The sequence below is a fragment of the Nannospalax galili genome, unplaced genomic scaffold (genome assembly GCF_000622305.1).
Source record: "Nannospalax galili isolate Female #2095 unplaced genomic scaffold, S.galili_v1.0 scaffold7, whole genome shotgun sequence".
NCBI classification, from domain to species: Eukaryota; Metazoa; Chordata; class Mammalia; order Rodentia; family Spalacidae; genus Nannospalax; species Nannospalax galili.
Genome location: NW_008359081.1, coordinates 6092706 through 6108110, shown reverse-complemented (window position 1 = coordinate 6108110; position 15405 = coordinate 6092706). Strand labels below are relative to the sequence as shown.

Genomic DNA, 15405 nt, shown 5'->3' with positions numbered 1-15405 from the left:
GAGTTCATTTCTATTCAAATATTCTATGATTTAATGAATGGTTACAGATTTAAATATAGCCACTGCTTTTATAAATTACTGGGAAAATTAAGTCTCAGTGAATTGAACAGTGATTGAATATCTTCACAAGAAGAAAATAAAAGGTGTTCTTATCACCTCACTAGGACTGAAGAAAGCATTTTAAAATCAAAAGCAATGGCAATTCTCTTGCATTTAGGAATGAAATTAATATATACACATAATTTAAAACTGACTAGTATTATATGAAACTCACAGTAGAAATTGAACTCTATGATAGCTTATTTCTATGATTTGAAATTCATTGACTCAAATTTAATACGCTGTTCCCCCACTTAGTCAAAATTGAACTCAGTCCACTGCCACTCAGCTCAAGCCTGCACCTTCTGTTAACTTTCACTATCCCCAGTAGTCTTACAATTCAAACAACTATCTTACTATCTTTGCAATTTGGAAAATTTGACCCACTTTCTTTCATTACCTTGCCCCTTCCATGATCTCTCATTAACTTATCCTAAACCTTAAAATTAAAACAAATGAATCACTGAAGGAATAGATAAAAGGCTTCATGTCAGGGACCAGAGAGATGGCTCAATGGTTGAGAGCACTGACTGCTCTTCCATAGGACCCAGGCTCGATTCCCAGCACCCACATGGCAGCTAACAACTATCTGAAACTCCAGTTCTGTGGGAATTTGATGCCCTCGTCTGGTCTCTGCAGGAATCGCACAATGAGGGTGCACTTATGTACATGCAGGCAATACATTTATACACAATAAAAGAAAAATAATAAATAAAATATTAACAAAAACATCAAAAAGGTCTCATGTAAATTCACAAGTCATGAATTTTCAACATCTTTCTTACTGTATATGAAAATCTGGGACACATATGAGGAGATGCTCATTACATATTTGTGTCCTGACAATTTATGGGATCACCATAATATGTTTTCACTGCATTCCTCAGAAAATTTTGTTTTCTGAAACAACACTACAATACTGCAAGTCCTTGTAATCAAGTATATTTAGTTTCCTTACCACTTTGAGCAAATGACTAAGATTCCACATGATTCCAGCTGTTTCCTCTTGTATTCAGTAGACCTCTAGGAATAAGGGAATACCCTAAGCTTGTCAAAGCTTCCAAAGACCATCCATTCCTCTCTTTATGGTCTATATACTTATCTGGCAGCTGAGTTCATCACTGCTGGGTGCGAGAAGACAAAGCTCCGGCTCCTTGACTGAATTTATTAGAAGCTGACGGGCCATCAACCATTTAAAACTACAGAACCTGCTTAGGACTCACTCACAACCACATTTCAGTTAGTTTGCAGTTAGTTTCTTCCTGCCTTAGAAGCAACTGAAGCTTCTTGTATAAGGATACCACCAGCTGACATACCAACATGGATAGCAGAAATTTCACAAGGTGAAGAGTTATAAGCGATCAACAGTTGGTGAAAGAATCAGTTTTCTCCAGGGAAGAGCTCCCTAGTAGGTTATCCAATTCCAAGTGGTCAGCCCGAAACACACATACAAAGAAGTAGCAGTAAATGAACTCAGTAGATTTTTACACACACACACACACACACACACACGCACACACACACACACATACACATGGTATATACAAACACACTTTTAGCAATAATAATAATAGTTAAAGAAGAGGTGAGGAACTTGAGAGGGAGTGGCAGGAACATGACAGGAGTTGAATGGCAGAGAGGGAGTGAGAAAATGTTGTAAAAATGTATAATATTCATGTCTGAAATTCTTAAAAAAATATTTTTAGGTAACTGAAGGTTCTGCATGCAGTTCTGCATTTGAACTTCCAGAGAAAATAATTGCATACATTTCTCTTCTTCATTAGTGTATAAACTTATTTTTTCCAATGTACATTTCTGTGGATTTGTTTTTTTTTTTTTTTTTTTGGATTTCGTACAAAACATCTTAATCATCTTTATACCCTCTCCTCCATCTACATCCCCCCTAACCACGCCCTCACTAGATTTCATGCACTCTGTCTTATATGTTAAGGCCTACCCCTAATGAGTCAAGTTTGTGTACCCAGATGTCCCTCGGTGTGAATTCATTCACAAGAGTCTAATCAGGTTTTCTAGAGTCACTTCTTTTTAGAAGATCGACTTTCCCTTCCCCAGCACTGATCACTGCCAATAGTTTATCAGCTAAGGTCGGGCACTCCTCCCCTTTTCCCCAGTTTTATGCTAGTTTTTATCTGACTGAGTTTACCTGAATCTTGTGCGTGCTGTTACCTTCGCTGTAAGTTCATATGATAAGCTCATTTTTTTTTTCTGAGATAGCATGTGACTATATAGTCTGGGGTTTCCTTGAACTTGTGATCCTCTGACCTCTGCCTCTTAAGCACTAGGATTACAAGCAAGAAAAACTGTACCTGTCTACTAGTCTACAACCTCTTAATAATAAGAACAGCTTTGAACACCATCATCTTATGTTAAGGATCATCTCGACAACAGAGAGGGTCCTCAAATATTCATTCAGATAAAGAAGTTAACTAATTAAAAATGCATATTTAATGAAGCAGCTCTGATCATGTAATAGGATTAATCAGTACTGATCACTTGGCAAAACGGCTGAAAGTAAAAGGTGTTTGCCAACTAGTCCTGATGACTTGATTTCAATCTGCAGAACCCACATGGTAGAAAGAGAACACTGACTTCTGTAAGTTGCCTGTGGCATCCATACATGTCACACTCACCCCTCACTCATAGGGGTTACTATAGTGGTGCTAGAATTTTATAACTGTAGGATCTTAATCTGTGGCACTATATGTGGCCAAGCTATCAAATACAGCTATCAAATATATCAAATGTAGAAAATATAAGAAAAGAATGCAATATCCATGATAAAGCATGGTAAGAGGAAAAACTTTATCTTTTTGATACAAGGTCTCCTTGTAGCCCCAGATGGCCTGGAACTCGCTAAATAGACCAGGTTGGCCTTGAACTTACAACGATCTGCCTGCCTCTCCCTCCCAAGCACTGGGATTAATGGCATGCATCACCATGCCCAGCTAGGAAAAATAATTTTAACAAAGACTGTGAGGATTCTGTTGATGTCCTGCTAAGGAACACTTCTGTGCTCTCATTGACTTCAACAAGTTTCAAAGAGCACAAACTCTCATGCCCACTTCTAACACTCAGTCTGAATCCTCAAGCATCAGAGAATGAGTTAATACAGCAGTGTGACTATGAGACTTGTTCTTTTATCTAATGATAAATAATATGACATTTAGTTTGTGCCTACATAAATTGCCATCTTCTTGTTTTACCATCAATATTTGACCATTTCCCAAGTTAGTAGAACTTTCAACATGTAATAATATGATAAAGCACAGGAAAAAAACATACTGGCTTCTTTTCTTCTAGAAGTATGGACAAAGTTTCTGATAAAGGAAACAATTTAAATTGAGCTAGCATGAGGGTTGTTTATATTAGTAAAAGCGCCACTTTCTCTATGTCATCTATAATCAAAAATTGTCGTAATTATTAACAGCAAAAAAGTTCACACTTGCTGTTAATAAATCCTATTATCTTACCACTGAATGCACATTCTGATCTACAGTAATGTTCTTTCTCCACCTGATCTTAATATAAAACCATTTGAAAATTATATTTCCACTTTTAATAGGGTTTTCTTTTTCTTTATCCCCTTTTGTTTTATTTAGTTACCATTTTCTTTCCATTGAATTGCCACTTTACTGTCACTGTGTTATTACTATCACTGTAAATAAAGCTTAAATATTCTCATATGTATTCATCGAATTTTTATACTTAAACTGCAGTTATTTTCTACTATTCATGACAACTTTCTAAAACCACTACAAAAATACAGTTTGGATTTACTGGTCTCATTAGACATTGACTTTTTAAAATTTTTAATAACTACATGATTAGAAGAAGCATGTCATTAAAGCTTTAACACATTCAGTAACACACTCCAGAGCAAGAGCACATCTCTTCACAAGGGGCTGTAAGTTTCTAGGTTCACAGATTGAACTCAATAGAAGGCCGGTAAGACATAAAATTGAATGAGTTTTTAACCTTTAAAAAAGATCTCCATTTCATTTTAGAATATATTGTTCCTTGCAGAAAGACTCATTGTTTTTGCTAATAAAACTGAGATGTTGGTGCATGCATCTCTAATCTGTATGTACCTGAGAGTATGACTACTAGTCATAATCGGTTGCACTTGGATCCTTGGTGCCTGTGTATGTCTATAAAGTCATCAGGTAGATTTCAATGGTAATGTTTATCATCTCGACTAATTAACGTGACATAAATTTCCATGCTTCCTCCTCAAATATAATACTTTTTTAAAATTTGTTGATTTGTGTGTGTGTGTGTGTGTGTGTATCACACAGAACATCCCAAACTATCTTATTCAACTATACACCCACTTCCCAGATGGCACCCTCCCATAGCCTCCCTCCCCCCACTAGAGCCCTTATACTCTGACATCCCTGCTACTGTCTGCTGTGTTGTCGGCACCCCAGCCGTTCCCCACTACTTGTCCATCTGGTGAATCTAGTCAACCTATCTAGAGGTCTTTGTTTTAGGAAGGTCGACATTTATTTTAAAGTTCTTTTTTTCTTTTCTGAAGTTCATTTTGAATGTCTAGCCTCTCTCTTAGAAAGAGGGAAAGACAAAAAGGAAATGAAGAGGGCCAGCGATGGCCTTCGGAGCTCTGGAGTTTGACACAAATACAATTGCAATACAGATAATACTAAAGAGTTCACACGAGCTTCAGAAAATTGGAAATCAAAGGTACTTGGGAGATACAAGCTCTCATCTTGTTCCTGTTCTTCCTGAAGCACAAATATGGATAAGTGTAAAAGGTTCTTTTTCCAATGTTCACTCAACCTTATTCCATTGGCTCCTAGCAAACAGGCCTTTAGTTTCGGGGCTCTCGCCTATCTTCATCTATTTTACATTGCATATCCTGTTCTTCAGGGAAACTAGAATATTGGCTTTTGTCTAATCATGTTCCATTTTGTCTTGTTTGTAATTGTTTTGTGTGCTTTTTAAAGTCTCCCATATTTGGAATGTTAAATCTTATCCACATCAGTATGAACTCCATGGAAGTCTAACAAGAAGCCTGTCTCCTTCAGTAAGCCTCCCCTATTTGCTCTCTATGCATGTGTTCTGGCCTTCTTTAAATGTCCACTCATGCCCACTGCAGTTGTCACTTCTCTTACAACTAAGCATGGAAAACTGCCTTGAATTAGAGCTACAGGTGATTTTATTTCTTATCCATACCCTTGACTAAACTTTCTATCTTTGGACTCAGACATCTGGCATCTTTCTTGTTGTATCACTTGCCCCTTAAATAGCAAAGGCATTTAAATCACTCTGTTTGTACCTGTTTGTAATGCCAGTACTCAGAAGACTGAGGCAGAAGGATCACAAGTTAAAAGCCAGTAAATGAAAGACACAGTAAGACCCTGTCTCAAAAACTATTTTCTTAGTTACTATACATAAATCCCCTGAGAATACTATCTGGCATGCTATAAAAAATTACTATGGTTGGAGGTAGAGGAAAGCAAACAAAGGAAGGACACAATGGAACACAGCAATTTCTTCCCCCTCTACTACTTGTAGGCTACAAACCACCTACTACCCATCCTGTCTCCCACCAGTTTTCTTAAATTACTTTCCAACATCAGAAGTTTTAGTCTTACCTTACAATTAAGCACGAATTTTGGAGAATATAGGTCTAAAACTGACTGGAGATCAGGGAACGTTTAAGTACATTTTGTCCAATGACTTAGTGACAACCTACAACATGTCCTGCATGATGCCCCAAAATACAAGACACACAGTCACTCACTGTATCTGAACTAAACCATTCAGTCATTGAGAGGAGCAAAATAACCGCATTATTGAGGGTTGTAGGAAAATCCCAACAAGGGAGAACAGCAGTCCAAAATCCCCAGAGATCCCTTGAACCTATTTATTCCTCACTGTGGAGCCAGGTCCCTCTTAAATACTGTTCTGGACATTTTTCATCGTGAGAACAATTAGGGGGTTTAACAGGGGCATTAAAAAACTCTAAACATTGGGAGTGAACAGAGACATTTTTCACATTCAAATTTTCTCCCTTGGCTACAGGAAGCCTTGTTTACATGAAGTATTTGATACCATTGTAAGTCTTTCTCTTTTCCATTTTTACTGCTGTGTTTATCTCCCCTAGCTATGTCTCCTGAAACAAAGTTCCTGGTGAGGGTATAAACATCACAGTACTCCTAAACAGTGTCATTTTTGCATACAGGAAAATGTTAGCAGCTGCTTACTCAGTATGTCTGGTGTGCATTGTAAGATCCAACCTGAATAAAAGTATGTTCTTCAAAGCCCTCTCTACATCTCATCAGCTAAAGTGCAGGTAAATTTTTGAGTCAGGAAAAATAAATAATGTCATATTTTCTGTACGTGCTACTTTTATAATACAGAAGACTAAATCTGTCATTACAAACTTTCCATTTAGCATATTAACCAGGGCTTATATGTGAGATATCTTCACAAAAAAATAAACATGTTCATATATGTATATACATCCTAGTATAGCCATTAGAATATGGGAATACACGTAATACATATAGATAATTCAGAGATGATCAATAACAGATAGATATTTATATATTATTTGTAGCTCGCTTAGTAACTGTGCTGTAGTAGATCAGAAATCTTCATAACACATTGTCTTTACTTTTTGAAAACCATGGGGCTAGAGAGATGGCTCAGTGGTTAAGAGCACTGGCTTATCTTGCGGAGTACCAGAGTTCCAATTGCAGCACCCACATGGTAGCTAACAACCATCAGTAACTTCATTTCCAGGGAATACAATGCCTTCTTCTTTCCTCCGTGGGTATTTCATGACAGGGGTGCACTTACACACATGTAAGTAATACACTCATACACAAATAAAAATAATAAATAAGATATTTTAAAAAAGAAAATTGGTTCATTGCTGCCTATGTTGGCAGGTGATCCTATTGGTGAAGACATAAACAAGAGATTCTAGCCTTTTTAAAGTGAGGTGAATGACTAAAATGTGTCTCAGGTACCTAGCCTTTGGAAAGAAGCAGGTAGAACGTAATACAGAGACATGGCATGCTGTCCTCAATAAGAGGGAATGGAATGTTCACGGAAGTCACTTCCAAGTCATCTTTCTACTCTAAAAGTGAAGAACTTCATACAAGAGCAATTGCCTGAGTGCAAATTGATACATAGCTACTAGGAAATAGGGTGTTCAGAAAAAGCAATGAGACACACCAGTGACCCATTTTTCTCAACTCTTGCCTTGTATTTTGTCTCCAGACATCAAATAAAGTCCAGAATGACAAAATGTCCTTTAAAAAATATGGATTTAAATCTATGCAATCTGAGTCAGGAAGTAGGAAAGTGAGGACAATTTTTCAAAGTGAATTACAGTTCAAAGTATTGGGTATGGTAACAGGCCCAACAAATAAAAAATAGTTTCCTTTTGCTACATTAAGAAAACTATATAGCATGGCAGGATATATTGTTATATAAATAAAATAACCAAATGTGGACTTCCATCTTAAACAAGAAACCAGAATCGTGAATGATAGGAGAGCCAAAAACTGTAAGATATTAGAAGCTCAACTTCATTTCACTGGTTCACAGTCACCTTATCCAAAATGGCATAATGGAACATAGGTACTCTTACATTTTGTATAATTCTATTCAAATTTTTATAACTCTACCTTAGTTACCTCTGGATGTATTCATTAAAACTAAATTTATTGTGGAAGCAATAAAAACCATATTTTAAAGTTATATTGTAATAGCAAATGAATTTATGATAACGACTTTCATGAATTTGAATGGTAATTTGCCAATGTTACAACTTTATATGTTCTTAGGACATTATGCAAGTCGAAGTCCAGGTGCCCAAAAATCTAATTCCTTGGATACAAGACCCACAACATGAAGTTATTTATCAATTTCCATATTTGATAATATGACTCACATGCAGCTACAATGTTAAGTATTTTGCCTCTGAATATATGGGCCTTTTATTTAGTGAAGGCACAAGTGCTACTTGCTCCAACAAATCAAGAAATTATGTTCTACAGTAAACTTTTTAGATAAAAAAATGCATTTCACAGATACTTGTGTATGCAGATGTACACATACTAATTCATTTTAAAGGAATTTTTATTGTTATTATTATAATAAGAATTTTATTCACCCAATCCTGAAAGCAAAACTAAGATTAAATAGACTTCCAACGTTTTTTAAATTAATATTTCTTTTCATTTATGAGAATACTAATAAATTATGATCATTGTATTAACATAGTGATAAATATTGGTAAAATAAAAATGTTTCAATTAATTAACCTTAATCAGATTATTATGAGAAGATAAACATCTATGGAAAATTCTATAATTTTTTTAGTTTTCATACACTGATTTATTATAATTATAATTCATGCAATCTATAAGATACATGCTCTTATAGAAGGAGTGAAAGTCAGAATGTAATCAAAATCTATAGTCTATTTCAGTTTTTCTGTGAATCCCAACTGCACACACAATGTCCTGTCTTAGTATTATAAAATACAGTCTAATTTTACTCTCAAATTTGTGTTCTTAGACCTGTAGCTACTATACCATAAAAAATTCATCTAGTGGTATTTGTTGTTTTATGTACGTAAGTATAGCAACTATAAGAAACCCTCAGAATATATTGTCATGGAAAATGATGAGCTTTAATGCTATAAAGTGAACACAGAAAAATTAAATTTTTAGAAGGAAAATATCTAAATGCTTGGCTCTCTCCTTTTACTTCATCCACAGTTCACTGCTTGGCAATTTCAGATGATGTAATTGGAACGTGATACTAAGCCACTCAGTCATCCCTTTTCCAGAGCTAAAGCCTTAGGAATCTTAGGATTTTGGCACTTGAATATTGTTTCTGCAGAGCAGAACCAAAAAAACATGCCAACAGAGTATTTTTCATTTTGAGCCAATGGCCAGGGTAAGCAGCAAGGGGCATGTCCATTCAGCCATGCGGTTGGCCTGTAATGGTATGCTATACACTGTGTAAGACACTCTGGGGTAGCATTCTCTGGGTGAAAATTAAAAGCATATTTTGATTAGCTGAATTTGTCAAATAAGCAAGCCCACTTACATTCCTATGATATTCCTTTGTAAATCTACTAGAGGAAATCTAAAGTATTTCCAGAAGATACGATGAATATGTATTTTACTGTATAGTCTAGTCTATCAAGGATGCATTTGCTCTTTATAGGTATCAATAAAATGGGATAAATATATATGACAAAATCATCCTAAATAAAGAAATATTTAGGATCTTTAACATACAAAGCAAGAGACTGGGAAATAAAGTTCTTGAAGTTCACGTACATTTATTTATTTTTTACAGAGTTCATTTTACTGTTTGCAGTTCTATCGTAACCAAAATATGAAACCTTAATTCTTACCCTATTTAGCCATCCACTTAAATCATACATACAAGCTCAGATGAGGAACTATGTCCTTCTCATGCATGTGAATACATTTATATTAAGATACAAGCATTAAAGAAATGCAGCTCTGGTAGTGACACACGGGGGATTGCCTCCCCCTAAAGAACGTTAGTAATTATTGCAACTAGAAAATTTCAAACAGTACTGGTGTGTTTATATTCTCATCCTCTGTTACTCCAGGTAATCAAACATATTGTACTTTGGTAAATAAAGTGACACTTGAGAGCAGCTTTCTGGTCATTTGAATCAATCCATGTGGTAATACATTTGTTTGTGAACATTTATTTGTGTATTCCTCTTACAATAAGGAGAAAGTCCTAAAGACTAAAGAGGCATTAATGGAAAACAAAAACTATTTTTTTTAAAGCATTCAAACAAAATCCGTAGTTGCCATTTTTTAAATGCTATTCAAAAGCAACTATTTTTTTTAATTTACCTAAGACAACTATATTCCCATATGCGTACTCCTGAAAAAAAAAAAACAGTGGTGAGTGAAATCTAGTAACTGACGCTTTTAATACATCTATGTGGTGTAATCTCCGAATATTACCTACCCAGTTAGCTGTAATGGATATTAGATATAATCTATAAAGATTTACAATTAGGACCTAAGAAAATACTCTGTAAAATTCATGACTTAAGGGATTCATTCACAATAAGTTCATATGTTTCCAATGCATAGCATGCTGACAAGCACACTGTCCCCTTTCTTCAGGTTAGCATGTAACAATTATATTTTGAATGGCTCTCTGGAACTCTGACAGGTCAAATGCAGAGTTAAAGGTCACAAGTGTCCTAACAGAGCCTGAAGTATAATCAGGGAATCTAAGTCAGCCCAGAATCCTACAGTGCCTTAATGTCTGAGAAAGCTGGATTCCTTCCTGTTTGAGATTCCTGATATGACTAATGGAAATAGAATTGGAATTTAATAACAAAAATGCTGACAAAACTTTATCTATAGCTGCCCAAATGGTGCCACTCTAATTATGCTTTAGAACTCAAGCATTACCAGAAAACTAACTACTTCTAAATCTTACTAATCAACACTTCTCTGGCTACTACAAACTGCAGAATAGTCTTGTTTATGAAGACCTGAGATTTCTCAAATGTGAAGATTATATCCATTGTGAGAAAAAGTATACACCAAACATTTCAAATTATGGCAGACTAAAAGATTCCAAAATGAAAACCTTAATCTTCAAAGTTCAGTTGTTCTCAAAAATGCTTTACTGCTTTATATATTAGTGTTTTTAAAAATAATATTGATTTATTCATATACACTGCCATAAAATTTTCACTTAAAATTGTATCTACTTAAAGGAATATTGTGATAATCTATTTGATAAATTTCCCCATCTTAATGAAGTAACTAATTAGGAAACAAAATCAATAGCTTCCATATTCATATCATAAATGGTATTTCCTTCTCCCAAATATTTTATAAGTAAGTGTGTAACTTGGGCTATAAAACAGCAATAATGAATAAGAATACATATTATATTTTATGCTACTCACTATCTTCTTATTTAAGTGTTTTCCTATTAAGCAAAGCTTTGTATTATGGATTTGTATGCTACTTAAGATAAATATCATAAAGTGCCTTCATTATATAATCTTCTTCCTAAAGTAAGTAACAGGTTATAAGTAGTCATTAAAATGACTGAAAGAACTTATCCTAATGTGAGTATATGAAGTCTTTAGCAAATGGATAGCAATTACATATATGTATTTGTTTTACACTGTCTATTTCAACAGACTTTTTGCCTTTTTATTGTCATTTCCATCCTCTATTAAGATCACAAAACCTCCAGTAGATACCCTATTTGGTAACATATGTGGAGCTTAAGTGGAAAAATAACTGAGGAAGTCATTTGCACAATAAGAAAATAAAGGATATAGGAAAAAAAAATCATTGCAGAGTGTATTTCTGCACATAGTTAGAGACTAACATCCTGGAAGCAGCCGTAGTGTTATGTTACCCTGACCCCTGAAGGAAGGAATCAGGAGTTAACTTCACATTCAATTTCCTACACAATATGAGCACCAAACCTCCAAATCCACTAGCACAATATATCAATGTTTGGGCATGTCCTGTAGAAATAAGGAAGTCACATCAAATAGCAGACCTCAGAATTTCATTCCACAGTCAACCATCCTGATTTGAGGTGAGCAAATCTTTTCAAAGTTACTTAGTGAGTCTCCAGATTCTACACCTGACTCCACAGGACTTGGTGCAAATGAAATATGAGAAATCGAACAAAAGCAGAAAGAATCATCTCAACCACCTGACAGAAAAGTCTTTTACCTCTTTGTAAAATAAACGCAAATAAAAATGGGAAATAGCACAACCAGATGAGACTCAAACGGCCGGGGTTAGAATGTCAGCAGGTTCCATTTTTGTGTGAATATATGATTTGAGGGGGGGAATCCTAAAAAAGTAGCTGATGTGCATCTGCTTCAAAAACACACATCTCCAAATAAAGCAAGAGGGAAATGGCATTTTATTCTGCAGTATTCCCTCCCCTGTACAGTGAGCACAGCGCATTCATCTCATCTCATGCTGGAAGTCTCCAGCGACTGCAACATGTCTTTTAAGGCATTCATTAAGTAAAACTTCAAAATAAATTGCTCCTTATTTCTAGGATTTGTGTTAATAATGAATTCGAAACCACTGCTGTGGTGGTGGTTGTTGTAAATATAACAGTACGTTGTTACCCTTAAAGATTTTTATTTCTCTCTTCCCTGAGGGTTAAAATGGCCCAGAAAGAGGTTGTCATGGCAAAGATAAAGGTAAGAAGCACTCATTTCTGACACACCGTGGAGGCACTCATCATTTTTTATGAGACTGAAATCTGCATCAAGCTCTACCAAGAGAAATGCAAGAGAGGACACTAAATAGTCATTCTTTCAGTGTCTCAGTCATTTCACTGGATTTAACTTTCCACTCAGTGGAGGTCACATATTTCAACCATAGGGAAAAGAACTATGACCTTGGCTGGAATCAGCAGCCCCAAATCCTCAATGGGGCACTTGTGAAATATCCCAGGCACATTTTGAGTCTCCACGGGTGTGGCTAAAATTGCCCTCGTCCAGCCCTAAAGCCTACATGATCTTCTATCCCTCAGAAACTCGCTGTGAGAAAACTCATGTTAAATTCACCGCAGAGATCAAGGTTTACAGGACCCTTGGAGCTAATCTCTGCCTGCTCTCCTGTTTGGTTAGCTGTTACAAGCCTTCAAAAGTTAACAGGGTGATGGAGGCTCTCTCTATACAATCATTCCATCTCACTATCGTTGACTGAAGCTCACTGATGTAATGAAGTTACATAATCACCGATTATGCACGACTTCCATCCATTTTCCTACATATCCACATATCTTCTCCCCTCCCCTTCAGATCAATCTACCAGGTGAGATTTAGAACACATGCAAATGCTCCATTCTCTCATCATAGGTACTGAATATGGGACTTTAGCATTGCAGTACAGTGCACTGAACCACGTCATCAATATCGATTTTTTTATCCCATTTCCCAGGCAGAATATGCTTAAGAATCCTTAGTGCTGGAGTCACTAACTTTTTACCAAAATGGTCAAATAACAGATAGGACACATCTTCAACTTAAGGTTAAGAGAGGTGCGTAATTGCCTGCATTTCCCAAGCTGGCTGCATTGGAATAAAAGAATCATCACCACTTCCAGACCTTCGACTTCCCTGCACGTGGGTCCTAGCACCAGCTTTTTAGGGTATTGGTTAAATAATTATTTTATTGAGCAATTGAACTTAAGAAAGAAAGCACTCTGATGATGCTTAAGATAAAATTTCTCTATTCTTTATTTTACTCATCATTTTCAGTGTTTCCTTTTCTTTTTCACTCTAGGTGATAATCCAATACATAGAAAAGTAGTCCAGGGCACTTAATAATCTCCAATAACCATAATCTAGAGAGCAATTAACAATGATTATCACCTTAAAGTTTAGGAACTTGACAAGTGGGATATCCTTAGTCCCATTGCGGCTGGGAATTGCAGCAGAATGCTGCACTGAGTTGAAAACATATTTATTTTTAAGAATAAAGAGTAGCTCATTTCATTTTAAATGGGGCTCTTCAGTAAGTGCTCCGTTTACCGCTACTATCCCTTCAGAACGCAGGAGCCACAAATATTGCATCCAAACAAAGAGTGTCTATCCAGAATTAATCCAAGATACTCTTCCATATCAAAATAATAAAGGGGAGAGTGATGCTTTGATTTATTTTCAGTCATACTCGGAATGCAGGCACACATACACACACGCACACGCACACACACCAACACACCCAACTGCAGTTATTCCATTCAGTGCCAATAACGGCCACATCACAGCCATCAATGCGATGCAGCAATCATCCAAGTCACCCACTCTCATTACAAACGCCCAAGTTTGCTCACGCTACTGATCGGTCTGCATATAAAAATGACCTTACCCACAACAGTCTTCCAAATTATTCTCCTCTGGATATCAGTCAGTAAGGTAATTGCTGGTCATCACAATGCGTATTCAGAAAAATCCACGTTTTACTCCTGTGTTCTTTTTCTTGTTTTTGCTAGCAATTAATATCGTGAACAAGGTACCCATTCACAAATGCCAAGTTCACCATAAAAGCTGATAATTCCATACAGATCTTCCCTACAAGACTGTCTCCAGTTAGTTCTCAAAGTGCCCGATTGTTTGGTGAAGATACAATCCAGGTGCAGAGCAGGGAAAAAAAAAAAAAGACTAGGATGAAAAAAAGAAGCGGCAGATAGAAAAGGAGATGCTGAGGGAGGAGAGATCAGAAAAAAAGGGAGAAAAAAATTTTTTTTAATTTGTTTGCTTTTTTTTTTTTTTTTTTAAGAAGGAAGGAAACGGACGATAAGTGAGGAAGTCTGTTAGCTCTATGACAGGAATCGGAGTCTTGCTTGAAAATCTTCAGGATACATGTAGCCTTTCAAATCTTCCTAGTCCCCAAGTAAAATTTCCAGATCCGGGATGCAGCCATAAGAAAGAATCCTATGTATATTTCACAAGTATCCCGCAATAACAGATCCGACGGGGTTTTCCTTGTACAGTACTGCTATGTGAAAGCACACAACCCCTGCTGTTTTGGAAGGTGTCTCCTGGGTCCTAGCTCTCTTCAGCAGACCCCAAAAATGATTTTTCAAAAGAGTGGGTTGGGGTGGAAGCGGCTTTGCGTTTATCTTGAATGATGCTAATCCCGAGCGAAACCGACAAGCAAACCAAGAATAGCACCAGATCTTGATTAATAGCCAGAATCCACTCAAAATATCCCAGGGAAGAAGGAGTGAAAACAAGAAAGAGAAACTGCAATGCATAAATGATTCCAGTGTTTCTACAAGATCGGTTCATTTGATTGAATGCATTCTCTGGTTTGCTGCAAGTCATAAAGAGGATAGTATTACTGCCACCCAATGGATATTTTAGAACTAGCCAATCCACAGACAGCCACCGCTTTGCGAGTTTTAGTTTTCAGAAGACCCGAAGAGGAAGGATGGTAGCCTGGGAATCTTTTGGAAAAGACCCTGAGAGGAATAACGGGAATCTGTCCTTCCAGTCAAAAGAGGCCTTGCTAATTGGATGCTTACCCAGGCTTGCGTTATCCACCTCAGAGTTATGGTTACATTTCTCTAGGCAGCAGAAAGGTACAGAGAGCAATGCCGAGCCTGACACACTCATAACCTCCTTTTCATCTCTTCTCTTTGAAACAGATCTCTCTCTCTCTCTCTCTCTCTCTCTCTCTCTCTCCCTCCCTCCCTCTCCTCCCTCCTCCCTCCCTCCCTCTCTCGCTCCCTCGCTCCC

General features: G+C 36.5%; 1 protein-coding gene across 1 annotated transcript in view; it reads right to left on the bottom strand.

Annotated features, from left to right (window-relative positions):
• The window catches only part of Il1rapl1 (interleukin 1 receptor accessory protein like 1), a 1446478-nt gene extending 1431519 nt beyond the window's left edge, over positions 1-14959 (bottom strand). The window contains exon 1 of the mRNA XM_008822725.3: positions 14033-14959. The gene's annotated coding sequence lies outside the window, so the exon portion shown is untranslated. The remainder of the gene's footprint in view (positions 1-14032) is intronic.
• Positions 14960-15405: the final 446 nt, after the last annotated feature.